Source organism: Heptranchias perlo, chromosome 20 (genome assembly GCF_035084215.1).
Source record: "Heptranchias perlo isolate sHepPer1 chromosome 20, sHepPer1.hap1, whole genome shotgun sequence".
Taxonomy (NCBI): domain Eukaryota; kingdom Metazoa; phylum Chordata; class Chondrichthyes; order Hexanchiformes; family Hexanchidae; genus Heptranchias; species Heptranchias perlo.
Window position 1 is genome coordinate 22,427,464 of NC_090344.1, and position 19,751 is coordinate 22,447,214.

A 19,751-nucleotide genomic window follows, 5' to 3' on the forward strand; every position below is an offset into this window, starting at 1 on the left:
CCGGACGAGCCCTGCGGTGTTACCATTTTTAGTTCAAAATCACTAATTGGCTTCTCACGTCTTGTCAGCGGTGTAGTCGGCAGGATTGTCTTAATTCCAGTGCATGGAGGACAGAATGCAGAGGTTCTGTCGACGACAACACACATGGAGAAAGGAAAATGTCACAAGATGGTGTTCAAATTGAAGCTGAATGTGAACGTATTCGAATTCACGTGACCTCATTAATAGAGAATGAAAAATGCTCCTCCAGTGAGCGGTGGTCGAACTCGGGCCTCCCGCGCAGAAATCAAGAATTTGATCACTGAAATAACAAAGTCCGCACAGCAGCCGGCGATATGCGCTCAGTTCGAAACCTGTCTAAAAGAACATACAGTCTCAGAGTTCTCCTGTCATAACCTTCTTCATTCTCTTCTGCAGCCGTGTCGGATTTGTCGCTTGCAGCTGCGATGACCCAATGATTAAGAAGTAGGACTTTCAATGTGAATTGCCGACCCAGCTTCGACGCAACACACGTGGAGAATGAAAAATGTCTCAAATGGTGAGCAGATTGAAGCTGAGGGCGAATGTCGCACAATTCACGCGATCGTATGAATGGAGAATGAAAATAATCCGAAACGAACCGGAAATCGAACCCCGGTTTCTCACGTGATAAATGAGAATTCTATCACCGAGACAGCAAAGTCAGAACATGAACAAGCTGCAAGTTTCCAGTTGGAAACCTGTCTGAGAGAACAAAGTGTCACAAATCTCGTGTGATAACCCTAACCATTCTGATTTATAGCTGTGCATCATCGATGTTTGAAGCTGCGATGGCCGAGTGGTTAAGGCGTTGGACTTGAAATCCAATGGGGTTTCCCTGCACAGGTTCGAATCCTGTTCGCAGCGCCACTTTTTAAAGTTTGCTCAGTGTTCAAATTAATATGAACTTGAACGAACGGACCTTGTTCGCTCCCTCAGAGAGGTGCTCCATCGCCAACGACGCTTTAAACTCGGAGCCCAATGATCTCTTGCAAAATTGCAAGGCACGTGAAGGAATCTCTCCCAAGCTCCATTCTAAATTCTGCTCGTTCGCAGAACTTGACATTTATACAATATATTTCTGTGTTTTAACCTCTCCCTTTCTCTGTCTCTTGACTTTGCCTGTTTTCTCCTGATGGACTTCTCAGGCATCGTGAACAGCGAAGAATGATGGAACCTGCAACACCAGCAGAGAAGGGTAAAGATGGAAAGACTGAGACGGTAGGAAAAGAAAAGGTGCAACCCAGCTGATGCATTCGTAATTAATGTCCACACCTTTATGTTTCTTCCCCTCACAATGAAAAAATCAGCAATTTGAGTACAGTACACTTATGGTAGAGTGTATAATTTGCGGATGTTGAGACCGACAATCGAACCTTTGCCGTGGTGATGAAAGCGCCGAATCCTAAACACTAAACCCCAAGGAAACGCTGGAAATTCTTTGCTGCGAACAAGCAGAGCAACGCAGCCTTTCCTACTTGGCCCTTTGTAATTCAGGTCATTTTCCTGCCAGACAAACTGCTCGCACAAAATGGCATGTTCTGTTCGAAATAATATCGCGACAGAGGTGATTTTCAGGCAATGACATCACCAAGTGCAAGTAGGCATGTACGTGAAATGGAAAGTGAGGTAAAATACAAGCTGCTGATGGACATGTTTCCATTTCCAAAATTCACGCACTGAATGCAGCTCCTTGGAAAACTGCAAGGCCACGCAGGTCCGTCATGAATAGTTTGAAGCAACTGGCAGTTTAAAGTGGCATCTCCTGCTGCTTCTGTGGGGAGTGAGAGAGAGGCACTGTCGGTATTTGCGTGCAGTTTGATTTTGCACAGAACTGCACAGAGAAACAGCAAATATACCGGGGCTGTGAGATGTTCTATATTATTGATATTTAGCCACAGGAATATCCGCGGTCAGAAGCTGAAAAGAAGGAGAGATAAGAGGCCTGAGAATAAACACAGAGCTGAATGAATCATGAAAAAGCGAAAGAAAAAATAATGTCATCAGTTCCACTTTGTCTCGTGCGCAATCTTGGGAGCTCCCCAATGGCCCGGTGGTGAGAATTCGGTGCTCTCACCGCCGCGAGGTTCGATTCCCAGTTAGGGAATTAACTTTAAAAAGAGTTATGAACTTATTAAATTAATTACATGAAGCTAATTAAATCCTGTTCGTAGTTGAATCCCTGACTTAATCACCATGAATCATTCGATAACTTTCTATTTCAGACTGAAGGCGATGTTGACGTGGTGACCGAGAGACAGTCAAAACTTTAATAAGATTTTTATGCTTTGAATGTGATGATTTTTTTTCATTTTATAGACTGCATCTTAAGAGTGGGATTAAAAACGCAGTGGAGTCGTTGTTAAATTTAACATTAACTGGCAATTGTCGCTGTTTATCACAGGAGCGCCCGAACTGGTTCTCCGATCAAGATGAAAGTAACGCAACGAGGAACATCTGATACAACACGAAAGGCATCGGGCTATGACAAAAATCCCCACCGTTTTGCTTTTCCAAAATGAAGGGTGTGAAATTTATTCTCTGAACATAGGAACAGTCTGGTCTCACTCACGACAGAAATCTCCATGTCACAGCGAACCAGCTCTCCTGCTGCGAATGCGGCCTCCCTTCGGGCCTTTCGGGGGCTTGTCTGTCAAGGAGAATTGTAATTACCGTGAAGCCAATGTCCCATTCCTTTGTATGATTCATGTGCCTGATTCCCGACCGCAGGGTAAATGGTAGAATATCAGCCCTGCTCAGCTGGCAATGATTCCGGTACATTTTCTTGATTCCAAAACATGCGTTGAAACCCTGGAACTTTGAGGCGATGAATCCTGAGGAAAAATAAAATAAGGGCTCGAACAATCAAACTTTCACACTAACGGATAACACCGCCGAGAACAGGTGAAGAGATCACCTGCTAAACCAATAATTCACTGGGCTAAACTTTGAGATTGCAGCGACCAATCAGTGAAAAATGAATGATTAAAGCTTGTAGGAGTGAAAATCCAACCAGCCAGTCTTCACTCTTAAACCAGCAACTATGAAGAAAAACATGCCGGAGAAATACTCGATTTCAGTGCGGCGACACTGGGCCAGAGTAAAGTTCATTCAATATAATTGCCGAGTGGCTGGAGGGTGGATTTGGAACTCCTGACCGATTGCACCACGCATTTTCTAGATCTGTTTGGATCACCAATCCCTTCAGTTCATCACTTGGAGGGACAATTCGATTCTCGGTTTCTTTTTCCTGACGATTGATGAAATTTTACAAATTGGAAGCGATCAATATCAAATGTAAAGACGCCACCGACATGCTCACAGATACAAAGCGGCCACACTCTGCTTCAGTGAGATGAAAGTCAAGAGCGATTTCACGTTCGAATGCAATGGCGAACACAATTCATTCAACGAAAGTTCAGGTCGTTGAGGTGCCTTTAAAGTCCTGATTGTTTCTATTGATCTTCTTCCCAAAGCATTTGAGATTCACGTGGGACGATTTGGGGACGTTATTTTATTTTGTGCAAAAGTTTCAACTGCAGTTCAAGATCAAAATTCCTGGGACGACAGTTGTTCACAATTGATCGGTGCTGGGACCACTGCTGTTCACAATTTATCGGTGCTGGGCCACGGTTGTTCACAATTTATCGATGCTGGCACAACTGTTGTTCACAATATATCAGTGATAGGACCACTGTTGTTAACACTTCATCAGTGGTGGGACCACTGTTGTTCACAATTTATCGGTGCTGGGACCACTTTTGTTCAAAATTTACATTCATGATTTGGACACGGGAATCGGAAGTACAATTTCAAAATTTAGGGACGACACCTAATTGCGAGCTGTAGTTAATACAAAGAAAAATGCGAATAATAAAGGAAGACTTTAGTAAATTTGCAGAATGGGCGTGTAAATGGCAAATTAATTGCAATATTTATTATATACTCCCTTGCCTTTTTGCCCCCCCCCCCACCCCACTAAATGCATTACCTCACACTTCTTCAGATTGAATTGCATTTGCCACTTTTCTTTCCACCTGTCTGCTCTCTGGATATTTTCCTGCAGTCGACAGCTTTCCTCCTCACTATCAACAACAGGAACAATTTTTGTATCATCTGCAAATTTCTTCATCATGCCCACTACATTTAAGTCTAAATCAATGATCTGTACCATGAAAAGCAGGGACCGAGTACGAATCCGCATGGAACCCCACTCGAAACAGCCTTCCAGTCACAAAAGCACCCGTCGACCACAACCGCTTGCTTCCTGCTCCTCAGCCAATTTTGGATTCAACTTGCCAATGTCCCTTGGATCCAATGGGCTTTTACATTTTTGAAAATCTGCCCTGTAGGACTTTGTCAAAAGCCTCGTTAAAATCCATGTTGACTCCATCAATCGTGATACCCTCATCGATCCTCATTGATACCTCCTCAAATAATTCAATTCAAACGACCATCCCTGAACAAATCCACGCTGACTGTCCTTGATTTATCCGTGCCTTTCTAAATGACGATTCATACTTCCCATCGAGTTTATGCTGACTGGCCTGTATTTACTCGAACTTTCCCTTTCTCCCTTTTTAAACAATGGTACAACGTTAGCAATCCTCAAATCCTCCTGCACGACACCTTTTGCCAGGGTGGATTGGAAAATGATGGTTTGAGCCTCCGCTATTTCCTTCCTTGCTTCTGTTAACAACCTGGGATCTATTTCATCTGAGCTTGGAGATTCAGATCGAGAGTTTGAGGACTTCTTTTTCCTCTTTGCAAACGTTTGTCCCGCAGGTCAAGATCACAAGTCTTGGTCCAAATTAGGATGTCTTCCGGCTTTGAACCTCAAATCGTGAATTATACCCCGATCCCAACGAGCCCAGAAACAAGAACGTGTCCTCAAATTAACGTGTTACAGGCACATTCTCTGAGAGGTCTGTCTGTGGAATGAAAGGGCGTTTTTGAACAGTCATTCTGTTATCCGTTTCCTCCTGAAACCTGAACAAAAACGAACACCACATTGTTATTTTGTCACTTTACTCCATAAATTAGGTAAAATAATAAACTGCACAAGGCACTGCTGGGAGTTGAACCCAGGATCGTCTGTTTACTAGACAGATGCTTTAACCAACTAAGCCACAGCGCCAATTGATAACATGGTGCCCCCCACCTCCTCACTAATATCTATCAGCGACACTTCACTGTTGGGGGTTCAGGCCGTTTTGTCTCGGTCCATTTCGCTTGTCCGTTGACCTGTGCATCCCGACACTGACTGCATTTCTCGCTGAGTTTATCTTTGTGTATTCTTCAGTGAGTTGATACATGGATGATTATGTGTGATTGTATTTGTGACATGAAATAAATCAGGGCTTCAGACAATTCTCGCTCTGACATTGGAGAACTATTGAGCCGAACTTTACAGCGAAGTGTTGTTTATTGTGGTGCTGAAACTAAAAAAAATCGTAAGAGGAGCAAAAAGGGAAAAGGTGAAAAACTTATGAGGGAAAATGAGGACAACTCTCAAGGTTTTTACGAGTATATTCAGAGAACGAAGGGAGGCTGAGAGTAATGTGGGCCGCTAAAAGACAGATGGAGGTGATATTGTAATTGAAAATCAGGAAATGGCAGAGTTGCTAAATTTTTACTTTGCATCGGTCGTCACAGAAATGGATGACGCTAACATACCAGAGACACGAGGAAAACTGTTAATAAATCAAGGGGATTCAGTATAAGTAAAATGATGACAATGGAGAAAATGAGGAGCCGAAAGAAAGACAAATCTCCAGGACCTGATTGTTTCCACCCCAGGGATTAAAAGGAACAGGTGAGGAAATTGTACATGCTTTAGTCATGATCGATCAAAACTCTCTTGATTTAGGTATTGTTATTTAACGAAGCGCATCTTGATTGGAGGCTTCTTTTTGAGAAAGATCTCGAAGTGATAATAGAGAGACCGAAAATAAAGCTGTTTGGCAGGAGCGCTGATGCTGTCGGTTGTTCGCTGCTCTCGTGTTCCACAATTGTTAAGCGTGCGTTACTTATTTATAGCAGCATGGGCTCCAGAAATGACCAGGTTGTGAGTTCGAGCGTCTTCTAAAACAATCAAACCTTTTACTCCGAACATTTTGATCGGAGTTCAAGGTACAAATGGTATCTTCAATAACGCATCTTGTTAACAACCAGTCGTTTTTACAATACGCCCTTGTGGGACAAACGTATGGAGGTCAACAATCGACTTCTTAGTTTTCCCATGTGGGCATTTGGGTTCCTCTGGCCTACCGTCTTTCAATAGCAAATGTCAGTTTACTTGTTCAAAGGGGGAGAGGGGGCTTTTCGCGGCAGCTCATATGGCAAAGGGGCCGGTACGAGATCTTTAAATGTAAACAACCAAAAAACAATTCTTCTTTTCTTTCAGCCGATATTCATCGGTTGCAAGTTTCGTGTTGGGAAAATTTGGAAGAGAAATATTCTGCCTGGTTTCACTGTGTCACGGGTGAAATTATTCAGCTTACAGATGTTAATACGCTGAAAGGTCGGGAGGCCTTTTCCAACTCCCGTGTGGGACAAGTTCAGCCTTTGAGCCTCTGGGTAAAGTGTTATTTTTAATTGCTGCTAACGAATGACAAGACATTTCGCACAAACAAGAAGAATTGTAAACTCACGAGTTCACTGTCCATGTTTCTTACATCTTGTTCAACAGGAAAAAGGATTCTCCTCAACATGTTCCTGAGAATTTTATCAAACGGACCTCACCCTCGTTCGACGGCTGCAGGGATAATTCAGAGATCTCCCATGAATATGTACGATGGGAGCTTATGTAGTCTCGAGCTCAGTCGGTAGAGTATCAGAATTTCAAAGTGGGCAGTGAGCTGAAGGTCCAGCGTTTAACTCTCTGTCCAGGCTCCAAATTTCGGAACAGCTGGCAAGCTGTGACTTTGTAGGGGGACCTGAGATGTGTTGTCAAAGTTTCGCTGGTATCTTGTTTCCCAGGGATGGGCAGTAATGAGCCGTCTGAGGCGGTTCCCGATCAGGAATTCAACTTTACTGTATTAGTTCACTGTATTAATTTCGCAAAACTCATTAAACTCTGTAAAAAAGACGAATACTTGTTCAAATCGCCATTGATCAACCAGTAACTTTCTGTTTCCGGCTGAAAGAAATGCTAACTTTTTATGCGTTAATTCACCAGGCAGAATTTAGGGAGTTCAGAGGGGAAGTGAAAAAGGAAATGAGAGGCAAAGAGAAATATGACTATTGACTGACGGCCAACATAAAAGGGAATCCAAAAGACTTCGACAGGCATGCAAACTGGAAACGTGTAGTCAGAGGAGGGGTGAGGCCGATTCGGCACGATAAAGGAGATCTACTCATGGAGGCAGAGGGGATGGCCTTAGTACCAAATGAGTACTTTGTATCTGTCTTTACCAAGAAGACAGAGTCTCAGCAAAGGAAGTTATCGTTGAGATTCTGGATGGTCTAAAAATTGATAAAGAAGAGGCACTTGACTGGCTGGCTGTACTTAAAGTAGATCAGCCACCACGTCCGGATGGTTGTTGAGGGAAGTAAGGGTGGAAATTGCGGAGGTACTGGCCATAATCTACCAACATCCTTAGATATGTGTGTGGTGCCAGAAGACTGGAAAATTGCAAAGGTTACACCCTTGTCCAAAAAAGGGTGTACGATTAAACCCAGCAACTATAGGCCAGTCAGTTTAACCTCAGTGGTGGGGAAACGTTTCGAAACGATATCCCGGGACAGAATTAACAGCCACTTGGACGAGGGTGGATTGATTAGGGAAAGGCAGCACGGATTTGTTAAAGGCAAATCGTGGTTAACTGACCTGTTAGAGTTTTTTGATGAGGTAAAAGAGAGGATAGATGAGGGCAATTTAGTTGATGTGGTGTATTTGGACTTTCAAAAGGTGTTTGCTAAAGTGCCGCATGGTCGGCTTCTCATCAAGATTGCGGCCCATGGAATAAACGGGGCAGAAACAACATAAATGCAGAATTGACGAACAGCAGGAATCAGATTACTGGTGAACTGTTGTTTTTCGAACTGGCGAGAGGTGTACAGTGGCGTTCCCCAGGGATCAGTGCTGGGACCACTGCTTTTCTTGATACATAATAATGACTTGGACTTGAGTGCACAGAGCACAATTTCAAAATTTGCAGATGAAACAAAACTTGGAAGGGTAGTAAACAATGATAAGGATAGTGATAGACTTCAAATGATATAGACAGGCTGGTGGCATGGGCGGAGACGGGGCAGATGAAATTTAACGCAAAAAAAATGCGAAGTGATACATTTCGGTCGGAAAAACGAGGAGAGGCAAAATAAACTCCAGGGCACAAATGTAAAAGCGGTAGAGGAACAAAGAGGGGTTTATGTTTACAAATCGTTGAATGTGGCAGGGCAGGTTGAGAAAGCGGTTAAAAAGCATACGGGATCTTGGGCTTTAGAAATAGATGTATAGAGTACAAAAGTACAAAAGTATAGAAGTCAGGATGAAACTTTATAACACACTGGTTCGAACACAACTGAAATTTTGTGTGGGGTTCGGGACACCGCACTTCAGGAAAGATGTGAAGGCCTTCGAGGGGGTGCAGAAAAAAAATACTGTCATAATTCCAGGGATAAGGGACTTTACTTACGTGGATAGACCGGAGAATCTGAGGTTGTTCTCCTTGGAACAGAGACGGTTTTGTAGAGATTTGATAGAGGTATTCAAAATCATGAAGTATCGAGGCATGGAAGATGGAGAGAAACTGTTCCCATTGGCGGAAGGGTCAAGAACAAGAAGACAGAGATTTAAAGTGATTGGCAAAATAACCAAAGGTGACATGAGGAAAAGCTTTTTTACACAGCGAGAGGCTCGGATCTCGAATGCACTGCCCGAGGGTGTGATGGAGGCAGATTCAATCATGGCCTTCAAAGGGGAGCTGGATAAGTACTTGAAAGGGAAAAAAATGCAGGGCTTCGGCGAAAGGCAGGGGAGTGGTTCTAGCTGGATTGCTCTTGCAGAGATCTCGCACGGACTCGATGGCGCGAATGGCCTCTTTCCGTGCTGTAAGCTTTCTATGATTCAATTCTATGTGTCGGTTGCAATGCAAAGGGAACAGAGCATGCCATAAATCGACACGACTCTGAGTATCCTCACAAGCAATGTATTTTAAGAGCAACTAATTCTGAAACGTCTTACTTGATAACTCAAGTCGTGCACTCGAAAGCAATTTGGTAAAGGGAGACTAATATTGGTGAATGGAAATAGTTGGTGCACAACTTGATATTGCTGTCCACCCGAATAGAAAACGAGATTGGATGGATCGAAGTGGTCTGAAAGGATGGTCGATCGGCTGTGAGACGCAACCAACTTTTACACTGGCTGCACAACTAAAGCAACAGCGGCTCGTTGGTCTAGGGGTATGATTCTCGCTTAGGGAGTTTTATTGAATGATATGCGAGAGGTCCCTGGTTCAAATCCAGGACGAGCTCTCATGTGTTTTTCCTTTTCGTGAAAAGTCACCAATTGTCTTCTCACATCTTTTCAGTTTTGCTGTTGGTGGAACTGAATTATATCCAGAGGATGTTTGAGCTCCAGTGGACTGAATGCCGAAGTTTCGTCGACGCAATACACATGAAGCAAATAAAATGTCTCTAGAAGATGAGGAGATTGAAACTGAATTTGGATTTTTCCCAATTCAGGCGGATATCAGATGACGGGATAGAAAGCCACATATCCAAGTTTGCCGATGACACTAAGATGGGCAGCATTTTCAGCAGTGCAGATGAAAGCATAAAATTACAGAGAGGCATTAATATAATAAATGAATGGGCAAAATTGTGGCAAATCGATGTGAATTTCGTCAAGTGTGAGGTCATCCACTTTGGACCTAAAAGGATAAATCAGAGTACTTTCGAAATGGTGAAAAGCTCGAAACAGTGGAGGTCCAGAAAGACTTTGGGGTCCATGAACATACATCATTAAAATGTCATGGACAGGTACAAAAAATAATCAAAAAGGTTAATGGAATGTTGTTCTTTATATCCAGAGGACAAGATTCAAGGGGATAGGCATTATGATACAGTTATACAAAGCTCTGGTTAGACCACACCTGGAGTATTGCCTTCAGTTCTGGGCAACGCACCTTAGGAAGGATATATTGGCTATGAAGGGAGTGCAGCGTCGATTTACTAGAATGTTGCCTGGACTCCACAGTTTAAATTACGCGGAGAGATTACATAAACTCGGGTTTGCCTCGAATTCAGTCGATTAAGTGCTGATTTGATCGAACATTTCAAAATATTAAGGGGAACTGATGGGGTAAATAGAAAAAAAAAGATTTCCGCCCGTTAGCGTGTCCAGGACTCGGGGAAGCAGCCGAAACATTAGGGTCAGGACTTTCAGGAGTGAAGTTGGGAAACACCTCTGCAAGCAAAGGGAGGGAGAAGTTTGGAACTCTCTTCCGCAAACGGCAGTTGATGCGAGCTCAATTGTTAATTTTAAAACTGAAATTGATAGATTTTTGTTAACCAAAGGCATTAAGGGACATGGGGCTAAGGCGATAATGTGCAGTTAGGTTACATGTCAACCAGGGTCTCACTGAATTGCGCACAAGGCTCGAGGGGCGAAATAGTATACTTTTGTTCTTCAGTTCCTCATTGTTACAGAATGATCCTGCATTGTATCGGGAATCGAACCAAGGTCTCCAGCGTAACAAGTAAGAATTCGACCCCTGCACAACCAATGCGCGCGTTTGTAACAGCAGCATGTGTCCATTTGGAATCCGATCTGAATGAACATGCCGTTTACAGCTGCGGTGGCCGAGTGTTTAAAGCGTTGGACTCAAAATTCAATTGAGGTTTTCCTGCCCAGGTTTGAATTCTGCTCGCAGAGCTACTGTTTAAAGATCCCTTCAGTGCTGAAATAGATTAATTGGAATTAATTGACCGCATTTATCTCTCTCCCAGAATGAGAGATTCTCCAGCGAGGCTTCAAAGTTGTGTCCAATCTTCTCTTGCAAGATTTCAAGACCCAAGAAGGAATCTCTCCCAATCTGTAACATAAATTCTGCTCGTTTGCAAAACCTGACATTTATACTCTTTATTTTCTTTGCATGCATCTCTCCATCTCTCCATGTCTCCGTCTCTTGTCTCTCTGTATTGTCCACAATGGACTTCTCAGGCTTCCTTGAACGGCGATGGCTGATCTAACCTGCAAAAATAGCAGAGAAGGGTAAAGAAAAAAAAGACTGAGGTAGTAGGAAAAGGAAAGGTGCAACCCAGCTGATAATTTCGTAGCTAATGTTTCCACATTCGTGGCTCTTCGTTCTCATGGTGAATGAAAGCAGCAATTTGAGTAAAGTGTGCTTATGGTGGAGTGTAAACTATGACGATGCCGAGAGAGACGACAATGTCGTTTCAGAGTAATTCATTCTGTAAAGTGTTACTTGATAATACAAGTCGTACACTCAAAACAAATTTGATAAAGAGAGACTAATATTGTTGATCTGAAATAATTAGTTTAGAACCTGATATTGCTCGACATCGTATATCGTACAAGAAAGCGAGTTTGGATGGCCATGGTGTTCTGAAAGGATGGCGGATCGGCTGCGTGGCAGCGAAATTTTACAGTGGCTGCACGGCTCTGTTACCAGTTGGACTTTGGATCTGATTCTCGCTCAGGGAGTTTCACTGGTTCAAATCCCGGTATGAGCCCCTTGCGTCCCCATTTTTCGTCAAAAACCACCAATTGGCTTCTCACATCTTTGAAGCAAGTGCAGAAGGCAGGTTTGACTTATCTCCAGCCGAGCATGTTTGAACACCAGAGGACAGAATGCAGAGGGTATGTCCACGAAAGACACGTAGACGAAATTAAGAGAATCTTTCAAGAGGTTGTACAGATTGAAGCCGGCACATGAATTTATCCCAATTCAGGCGATCTCATGGGTACAGATACAAAAGGTAAAGGAAGCTGCATTGGACTGGAACCAAACCCCTGGTTTCCCACCGGCAGGCGAGGGTTCGACACTGAACCACCAATGCACACACGGCTGCAGGCTGCACGTGTAGCGTTGAATACAAGTCTGGAAAATGCAGTCTGGCAGAGTTCCTGTGATGAGCCTGCGCAGTCTACAACCGCGTGCTACCTGTGGGTCAAGCATGGTCTTGAAATTCACTGAGATTCGAAATCACTTGACACCGCCACTCTAAAATGGTCAAATAAGTAAGAGCTGTAGTTACCAGGCAGTGTTTACTTTTTTCAGAAATAATGTAAGAATCCAGCCCTATGTACACGTCTAAGATTTCACGGCATGCGACGAATTTCCATTAAGCTGCCACCTAAATTCTGCTCAATCACAGAATTGGAGATTTATACTATTTTTCTTTGCATGTATCTCTCTATCTCTGTCTGCGTTTCTTCACTTTCGCTGTTGATCCCTAATGGACTTATCAGGCTTCCTTCAACAGACAGGTCTGCAAACCCGGGATGGGAAAAGGCTGTCGGTTCTTCGTCCAATTGTTGGATTTCGACGGGATGAGATTTGCTATTTTCCGTCTCCGTTTTCGGAAAAAATAAACCCAGATGGGATTCCCCCTCCTCGGGTCCGGTCACCTCCGGGTAATGGGAATGAACCCGTTCTCGCACTCGATTTAATATCTGTATTCTCATTGTTTAACAATAAAATTATGGGGATATATTTTTTTTGAGGACACATTTTAGAAATGAACACATTACAGACTTATTCGAAAACTAGAAGCACGTGGGATTAAAGGCTCGGTGGAAACGTGGGCAAGTAATTGGCTAAAGGATAGGAGGCCGAGATTAGTGGTGAACGGATGTCTTTCTGACTGGAGAGAAATATGCAGTCGGATCCCCCAGGGTTCGGTATTAGGATTATTGCTTTTCTTGTTAAATATAAATGACTTGGATGTGGCAATAGGGAGTACAATTTCGAAGTTTGCGGATGATACAAAACTTGGTAACGTATTAAATAGTGAGGAAGATAGTAGCAGACTTCAGAAGGACAAAGACAGACTGGTGAAATGGGCAGTCACGTGACAGATTTAACGCCGATCAGTGTGAAGTGATGCACTTTTGGAAGAAGAACATGGAGAGGCAGTATAATCTAAATGGAACAATTTATGGGGGGTTGCAAGAGCAGAGGGACCTGGGGGAGCATATTCAGAAAACAGGGCAAGTTGATCAGGTGTTTAAGAAAGCGAATGGGATACTTGGCTTTGGAAATAGGGGCATTGAATACATTAAAAAGGGAAGTCATGCTAATCCTTACAAATCATAGGTTAGCCCTCAGCTGAAGTATATTGTACAGATCTGGGCACCACACTTTAGGATGAAAAGGCAGTGAAGAGGATTCAGAGCAGGTTGACCTGGATGACACCAGTGATGAGGGACTTCAGTTATTTGGAGAGATTGGAGAAGCTGGGATTGTTCTCCTTACAGCAGAGATGGTTAACGGGAGACCTAATAGAGGTATTCAAAATAATGAGGGGTTTTGAAAGAGCAAGTAGGGAGAAACTGTTTCCTCTGGCAAGTGGGTCGGTAACCGGAGATCACAGATTGAAAATAATTGGCAAAAGAACTCGAGGGGAATTGAGGAGATTTTTTTTCACACAGAGGGTTGTTAAGATCAGGAACGCACTTCCTGAAAGGGTGGTGGAAGCAGATTCCATAGGATCATTCAAAAGGCAATTGGACATAATTGAAGAGGACTAATTTGCAGTGTTATGGGGAAAAATCTGGGCTATGGGTCTAATTTGGACAGGTCTTCGAAAAAGCCGACACTGGCACGACGGCCGAATGGCCTCCTTCTGTGCTGTAAGATTCTATGATTCTGTGATTACCTTCTGAATCATTGCAATTGAAGCTATTCATTGTTGAGCAACCAAGAAAATTATAACCGTGATATTCGGCTTCTCCATTCCCTTATGAATATCGCAGATTATAATGTCCAGGCGGGGGTGGGTCTGAATGGGGGATAGAGTGCGGAGATTGGAATGGAAGCCCAGCAGAATGAACTTGGTATCATCAGTTTTTGTTATTTTTCCTACCAGTTGCCCGAAGCAGGTGGTGAACCTTATTCTCGAGAGAGGATCGTCATTTCAGTTCAGAAGGAGAAAGGGTATCAAGAAAATCGGGTAAAACGCACACAGAATGATCCGGGACTAACAGCACATCCCTTTTAAACAGACACAGACACGGAATGATCCGGACATAAATCATAATTATGGTGCATAAGTTTCTCTTACGTTGACCATAAGATTTACTCTTTTTACAATGACACCAATGTACAATCTGATACTTCGCGACCTTACAATCTCAACACCATCCTGGAAGGAACTGTTGCTGATATCAGCAAACAATGCAAAACCCACCGTCTGCCGTTTCGAGAAGGATGGGACTTTGACCAGACCTTCTGGGTGGACTGAATGAGAGAAACAAAACTTGAACATCAGAGCGACGAGGATGGGATTCGAACCCCCGCGTGCACAGCACAATGAATTAGCAGTCCATCGCCTTAACCTCTCGGCCACCTCGTCGAATTCGGAAATACGCGAAAGCACCTTTATTCAAAATGAAAATACTGGCTGTGTTGCCAACCTGAAACTGCAAATGTGCATATCCTCAGCAGGTCAGGCAGAATCTTCAGACATCGAAACAGAGTTAACATTTCAGGTCGATGGCCATCACATGAGTATTCCAACTCACTCAACTTGCGCCTTGTCGATGGTTGAACGGCTTTAGGGAGTTGGAAGGTGAGTCACTTGGCACAGAATATCCAGCCTCTGACCTGCTCTTGTCGCCACAATATTGATGTAGCTGGTCCAGTTAAATTTCTGGTTAATGGTGACCACCAGTATGTTGATGGTGGGGGATTCGGCGATGTTAATAACGAATCCCCACAGAAGAGATTTACTGTAAAGATTCCAGGGATGAGGGGCATATGTTTCATGGATCAATTGGAGAAGCTGGGGTTGTTCTGCTTGGAACAGAGACGGTTACGAGGAGATTTGATAGAGGTATTCAAAATCATGAAGGATCCAGACAGAGCAGATAGAGAGAAACTGTTGCTAGTGGCGGAAGGTTCAAGGACCAGAGAACATCGATTTAAGGTGTTCGGCAAAAGAACCAAAGGTGACATGAGGAAAAACTTTTCTGCACAGCGAGTGTTTAGGATCTGGAATACACCGCCCGAGGGGGTGGTGGAAGCAGATTCAATCATGGTCTTCAATAAAGAACTGGATAAGTATTTGAAACGAAAGAGAATACAGGGCTACAGGGAAAGGGTGGGGGAGTGGGTCTGTCTGGATTGCACTTGCAGAGAGCCGGCACGGACTCGATGTGCCGAATGGCCTCTTTTCGTGCTGTGACCTTTCGATGATTCTATTCTATTTGTGGGAGGCGATGCGAAGCGACCGGAGCGTGACGTAAATCGACCTGCTCATGTACATTCCCTGATAATAAATCCGAGTGTGATGAAAAGAAGAAATTCATAATTATGGTGCATACCATTTATATTATGCTGACAATAAGAGGTATTCGGTTCACCAGGGCGCCATTGTGCACATTGATTGATACTTCACCGAGATCACCCCTTACACTCCCAACACCTCCGTCCAAGAAACAGTTGGGTGGCAATCCAGACTTTGCTGAATTGTGCAAAAAGGTGTAAACCAGCAATGCGGAAAAGCACTTCTTATCAAAGAAGGGTTTTTGGTGAGGCGGCGAAAATGGAAGGGGATACAAATTCTGGCAGCAGTGAGATTCGAACCCACATAATTCAGAGATGGAAGCCAGCATCTGAGACAGCGCAGTTATTCACGCACATGGTAAGCCATTGAGATCTGATGATAAAGGTCATAGAGCTGAAACGTTTCCTCTGGTTCTTTCTCCACAGGTGCTGCCTGACCTGCTCAGCGTTTTCAGCATTTTCTATTTTCATTTTTGTGATTTCACAATGGCTGTTTTCCTGAAAACACCCAATTTGACCCAAGGAAGCAGCTCGCACTTCACTTTCCTCACGCGCTTAAAGTCTGCCGTTTCCGAACAAAATCTCCTCCGCGCCGAGCTTTCAAAGGACCTTTCGCTCACGGCCAACCTCCTGTAATCGACACTTTTTCACCATTCCCGCTCTTCTAATTTCTCCTCATTACTTTTCAATCGGACATTTCCACAGACCTAGTAAGATCAAGCGGAACATTTCCGACTTTCCTGCACCGCCCAGATTGACAAAAGTGCACCTTTCAGCCGTCATTCGCAGCAATGTCGCGCCGCCCGTTTCTCCCGCACATCAACTGCTCGGGGAAAAGCGCCAACCACCATGGAAACAAAACCATGTTAACATCCCCCGTGTCACAAGATACCCCATGGAAATTTCACGGAAACGTATGCGCTGTCCCACCGAATGCCAGCCCTGCTTTCTGAGAGCTTGTCTCTGGAGCAGACCGAAATGTATCGACTGGTTTCAAGGCACAAATGAACATTGATGCGAACGGGACATGTGCCCCCGAGAAACAGCGGTCGATGGAGAGCAAACGTCAAGGCGTAAGGATGTGTAAGTGAATGTTAGAGTCGGCAAGGCCGCAGGAAAGTGTCAATTAAATGAACGATGATTGTGGAAGGAAGGAAAAGCTGGAAGAAGCCGCGGGTCTGAATTTTGGATCATCCAACAGAGACACATGAGGGAACAAAAACAGGATACAGACAAAGGTGCTGGGGCAGAAAGACAAAGAACGAAATAAGAGGAATGAAAAGAGAGTGAAAGAAAGAATGGGAGAGAGGGAGGTGAAAGAAAGAAAGAGAGAAAGAAAGATAGAAGGGAGAGAGAAAATCAAGCGTGCAATACTCACCCCGCAAACGGGCGCTGCTCCCAATCGGCTACACTTCGCCCCACAGACCCTCATCCCATTCACACCATCCTACAATACACTGACAATGCTGTGAAGTGAAACAGAGAGTTTAAAGATACAGAGATACTTGCATACTATCCTACAGCACACATTAAACATCCGTGCAGTGAGTCAGAGAGTTTACAGGTACAGAGACACTCACAGCGTCCCACAATACACTTTAAATCATGTGCAGTGAGACAGAGCGTTTAAAGATATCGAGAAATTCACCTTTTTTTTCAAAAGTGGCACATCCCAGAAGCAAGAGAGAGCGTGGGTCAGTCTCCCTCTCCTGGTGGAGCTGAGGCTTGTCAGTCAAGAGTCCCCTCCTCCCTGTATTGGCCGTGGAGGAAGTGCAGAGCAGATTTAACAGAATACCTTCAGCCTGACCGAGGTTAGGCTGACTGGCCTATAATTACTTTATCTATCCTTTTCTCCCTTTTTATACAACAGCACAACTTTAGCAGCCCTCCAATCCTTCGGCATATCACCTGTAACCAGGGAGAATTGGAAAATGATGGTCAGAGCCTCCGTTATTTCCTCCCTTGCTTCTGTTAACAGCCTGGGATATATTTCATTGGGGTCTGGAGATTCAGGTGGAGTGTTCTGGTGACTTCATTTTCCTCTTTGCAAAGATTTTCACCGCAGGTCAAGATCACAAGTCAAGGTCCAAATTAGGACTACTTCCGGGTTTGAACCTCAAATTGTGAATTATACCCTGACCTCAACGAGCCCAGAAACAAGAACGTGTCTTTAAGTTAACCCGTTGCTGACACATTCTATGAGAGGTCTGACTGTGCAATGAAAGGGCGTGTTAGAAGAGTCAATCTGATATCCGTTTCCTCCTCAAATCTGAACAAATACCAATTCCAAAGTGTCATTTTGTCGCTTAATTCCACAAATTAGGTAAAAATAAGTAGTTACGCAAGGCACTGCTGGGAGTTGAACCCAGGCTCTTCTGTTTACAAGACAGATGCTTTAACCAACTAAGCCACAGCGCCCATTCATGATAGCTAAGTCCCACCTCCTCTCACTAATATCTATCAGCGATACGTCACTGTTTGGGGTTCAGACCGTTTCATCTTTGTCTGTTCAGCTTGTTCGTTCACCTGTTCATCCCGATGCTGCCTGTAGATCTCGTTGTGTTTATCTTTGTGTGTCCATCAATGCGTTGATATGGGGATGATTATGTGTACTTATGTTTGTTACATTAAGTAAATTACCGGTTTGGACAATTCTCTCACTGAAAGTGAAGAAATATTGAGACGAACTTTACAGCAAAGTATTGTTTATTTTGGTGCTGAAAATTAAAAACCGGAAGAGGCCCAAACAGGGAAAAGGAGAAAAACCTGTGAGGGAAAATGAGGACAACAGTCAAGATTTTTACCAGTATATTAAGTGAAAGAATGGAGGCTTAGAGTAATGTGGGCCGCTTAAAGACAGATGGAGGTGATATTGTAATTGAAAATCATGAAATGTAGAGTTGCTAAATATTTACTTTGCTTCGTTCTTCACAGAAATAAATGAGGCTGACATATCAGAGATATGTGGAAAACTGTAAATAAATCAAGGGGATTCAGTATAAGTAAAATAATGGCAATGGAGAAAATAATTCGATGAAAGATAGACAAATCTCCAGGACCTGATGGTGACCATCCCAGGGGACTGAGAGGACTAGGTGAGGAAATTGTACATGCTTTAGTCATGATCGTTCAAACTCTCTTGGTTCAGGAATTGTTCCTTTGATGGAAACAATTTCAATGTCACTCCATTATTTGGGATGGGTAGCAGAGATGGTGCTGGAAATTATAGACCCATTAGTCTGACATCCGTTGTGGGGAAGTTGCCAGTATCCGTTATTAGGGAAAGAAAGATTGAGCACTTGGATAAACATGAATTTATCAGAGAGAGCCAGCATGGATATTTTGTAAGTCAAGTCTAACAAAACTAGTTGAACTTTATGAAGATGTAACTAACGTGGTATATAATGGAGTGTCCATGGTTGTTATATGATATTGACTTCTAGAGGTATTCGATAAGGTACCTTATAAGAGACTGTTAACGACAATGACAGTGCGTAGAATTTATGGCAACCTAATGAAATGGGTAGGGAGTTGGTTAGAAGGTGGGAGACAGAGACCCGGCATATAAATGACGTAGACCAAGGAATAGAGAGCCGTATATCCACGTGTGTCGCTGACACCAAGATAGGTGTCACGGTGAGTCATGTAGATGGAAGCATAAAGTTGCCAAGGCAAATTGATAAATTAAGTGAGTTGGCAAAACTGTGGCAGATGGAGCTTACATAGAATTACATAGAATGTACATCACGGAAACAGGCAATTCGGCCCAGCTAGACAATGCCGGTGTTTATGCTGCAAACAAGCCTCCACCATCCCCATTTAATCTAGCCCGATGAGCAAACCATTATATTCCTTTCTCCTCCATTTCTTTTTCTAGATTCGCTGTAAACGAATCCATGCTATTCGCCTAAACTACTCCTTGTGGGAGCGAATTGCACATTCTAACCACTCTCTGGGTGAATGTGTTCCTCTTGAATGCAATGTTGAATTAAATAGTGACTACCTTATATTCATTGCCTCAATGATTTGGAGTTCCCACCTCCACAAATGCAAACACCTTATCTACGTCGAACCTATCAAACCCTTGGATAATCTTAAAGTCCGATATCAGATCACCCCTCAGCCTTCTCTTTTCTATGCAGAAGAGCCCCAGTCTGTTCAAACTTTCAATATGGAAAAGTGTGAGTTCATCTACTTTGGACTGAAGCAAGATAGATCAGAGTATTTTCTAAATGGTGAGAAGCTAGGAAC

At 43.5% G+C, this 19,751-nt stretch overlaps 5 non-coding genes across 5 annotated transcripts; 2 read left to right on the forward strand and 3 right to left on the reverse strand.

Annotated features, from left to right (window-relative positions):
• Positions 1–803: 803 nt before the first annotated feature.
• Positions 804–885, forward strand: trnas-uga (transfer RNA serine (anticodon UGA)). Its single transcript has one exon. It is a non-coding gene; the product is annotated as a tRNA-Ser (tRNA).
• Positions 886–5,081: 4,196 nt separating this feature from the next.
• On the reverse strand, positions 5,082–5,155 carry trnat-agu (transfer RNA threonine (anticodon AGU)). Its single transcript has one exon. It is a non-coding gene; the product is annotated as a tRNA-Thr (tRNA).
• A 4,257-nt stretch (positions 5,156–9,412) lies between these two features.
• trnap-agg (transfer RNA proline (anticodon AGG)) lies at positions 9,413–9,501 on the forward strand. The gene is given in 2 exon segments: positions 9,413–9,448; positions 9,466–9,501. It is a non-coding gene; the product is annotated as a tRNA-Pro (tRNA).
• Positions 9,502–14,486: 4,985 nt separating this feature from the next.
• trnas-gcu (transfer RNA serine (anticodon GCU)) lies at positions 14,487–14,568 on the reverse strand. The gene has a single exon. It is a non-coding gene; the product is annotated as a tRNA-Ser (tRNA).
• Positions 14,569–17,844: 3,276 nt separating this feature from the next.
• trnat-ugu (transfer RNA threonine (anticodon UGU)) lies at positions 17,845–17,918 on the reverse strand. The gene has a single exon. It is a non-coding gene; the product is annotated as a tRNA-Thr (tRNA).
• Positions 17,919–19,751: the final 1,833 nt, after the last annotated feature.